A 2,829-nucleotide genomic window follows, 5' to 3' on the forward strand; every position below is an offset into this window, starting at 1 on the left:
CTCTCTCTCCCTCTCTAACGACTAAGTCGGTGTACACTTTGTGCGAGTGTGTGTGAGGATGTGTAAAAGAGAAGTGTATAGTATGCTTCCATTAACAAGCACACTTTTGAATTTTTAATTTTTATTTTGTTATACCTTTCCCCATTTTTTTTTTATACTGTTCAAAAAAAGAAACGCATAGTTTGTAATATTTGGTTAATTTAGTTATATGGCTACAAGGATATCCACCAAACTGCAGAAAATGTTTATCTGGTCGTCGACCTTTCGTCCATTGCCACAAGTGAGCTCTGCACGTGACGCATGCGTTATCAGTGGCTACAATGTCAAAATTGCTCATTTGGCATGACCACTCGTCATGCTTCAGTGTAATCTCGTGAAACTCGGGGAATATTGAGCTCTCACCATGTCTTCCAAAACCCATAAAAGCGGATTGTTCGCCACAAAGAAATCAGACGACAATTCAGCGACGAAAGATGGCCCGATTGAGCAGAGAAGACCGCCAAATTGCATTGGGTCGTTTACAAGCAGGCCAAAGTCAAAGTGCAATCGCCAGGCACTTCCACGTGTCCCATAGCACCATCAGTAGACTGTGGGTCAGGTTTCAAGCCACTGGCTCCGTTGCTGACTTGCCACGAGCGGGAAGACCAAGGGCGACAACTGCTGCTCACGACCGCTTCATACGGCTCCGCCACCTCCGGAATCGTTTCCTGTCGGCCTCATCTTCTGTCCAGGCTCTCCCCGGGCCACACCGATTATCGGACCAGACCGTGCGGAACCGCCTGCATGAAGCTGGTTTGAGAGCTCGCAGACCTCACAGAGGAGCTGTCCTCACCCGCCGCCATCGCCAGAACCGAGTGCAGTGGGGCAACCAGCACCTTCGCTGGACCGTCCGGAATCACTGGAGACACGTGTGGTTCAGCGACGAGTCCTACTTCCTGCTCCAGCGACATGATGGTCGGAGGAGGGTCTACCGGAGAGTAAACGAACGTTACGCGCCCAACTGTGTGGATGAGGCACCCGTTCATGGTGGTGGAGGCGTCATGGTGTGGGGGGCGATCAATACCGCTGGAAGGAGCACCCTGGTGCACGTCCAAGGGCGCATAACTGCCCAGCGATACGTGGAGGAAATTCTGCGCCCACACGCCCTTCCTCTTCTGGCTGACCAGGATGCCATATTCCAGCAGGACAACGCTCGCCCGCACACAGCACGACTCACCACCCAGTTCCTCACCGACCACCATGTCCAGGTGCTTCCCTGGCCATCCATGTCGCCAGACATGAACCCGATAGAACACCTCTGGGATGAATTGGACAGACGTGTGCGCAGGCGAGAAGAAGCGCCAGCAAATCACCGCGATCTATTGCAGGCACTTCAGGAGGAGTGGGACACCACCCCACAGCAAGATATCCGGCATCTGATCCAGTCCATGCCCAGAAGGTGCCGGGCAGTTGTTGCTGCTCAAGGCAGTCACACCCCCTACTGACTTGACAGCCTCGGCACCCAATCGTATTGATTGACTGATTGATTTGAAGATGCAAATGAACTGTGTGTGCATTCAACTGTGTCCATACCAAATTTCAAACAAATAATCTAAATATTGGATTTTCTGTTAATTTTTTCGAAAAATAAAACAAATTTGGCAAGTAGCAACTATGCGTTTCTTTTTTTGAACAGTATATTTTATAAATTCTTCATATTTGTTCTTTGTTTCATGTGTGTATTATAGTAGGGACTAGCTGTAAGAAAGGACCATATGGACCTAATGCTATCATCCCTCGGTAATAAAGTTTTCGAGTTCTCTCTCTCTCTCTCTCTCTCTCTCTCTCTCTCTCTCTCTCTCTCTCTCTCTCTCTCTCTCTCTCTCTCTGTGTAAATATGTGATTAGATTCAAGGGCGGATCTGGGGGGGGGGGGGGGTGGTACACGGGTTACGTAACCCCCCCCCCCCCACCCCCCCACCCCCCAAAAAAGTTCAAACTTACATCAACAAAAAACATACATCAACAAAAGAACTTCCTGAATGGCATTTTGGTAAGAGGTTTCAGAGGTAATTTATTGGCTCAGGATGCACCAGATAGCTCTATTTTGCTTCTTTGGATATAAAAAAAATCCGGGGGGGCATGCCCCCGGACCCCCCTAGAGGCTTAGGCGCCTTCGGCGCCTTCAACTTGTATCTTCGCAGTCATTTTGTAACCCCCCCCCCCCTCCAAAGTGAATTGATCCGCCCTTGAGATTAGTCCCCTCTCTGGGCGAGGGCTGGTTGAAAAAAAGCTCGTTGTATTGCTTATGCCACAACCCTCGAAAAATAAAATTTGATTTGATTTGATTTGATTTGATCTCTCTGGGGCGGGGACGTAGCTCAGTTGGTAGCGCGCTGGCTTTGTAGCCAGTTGGTCGCTATCAGCGTGGGTTCGATCCCCACGTTCGGCGAGAGATTTATTTCTCGGAGTCAACTTTGTGCAGACTCTCTTCGGTGTCCGAACACCCCCGTGTGCACACATGCGCACGAAAAAGATCCCACGTTCACAGCGAAAGTCTCAGGGCTTGGAAAACACGAAGACACGCATGCATCATCTCTCGTCTCTGATTATCATGATCGTATTTCGATACTTTGACGAGACAAATCCGCCAATGCTGGTGTGTCGAAGAAGACAGCCACAGCTGAATCAAAGTATCACACCATATCTTCAGCGTATTACCAATACCTGTCCCAATATAGACCAGTAGAGGACGTTAAACCCTTATAGTCAGTCTCTCTCTCTCTCTCTCTCTTTCTTTCTCTCTCTCTCTCTCTCTCTCTCTCTCTCTCTCTCTCTCTCTCTCTCTCTC

Source organism: Littorina saxatilis, linkage group LG14, assembly GCF_037325665.1.
Source record: "Littorina saxatilis isolate snail1 linkage group LG14, US_GU_Lsax_2.0, whole genome shotgun sequence".
Lineage (NCBI taxonomy): Eukaryota > Metazoa > Mollusca > Gastropoda > Littorinimorpha > Littorinidae > Littorina > Littorina saxatilis.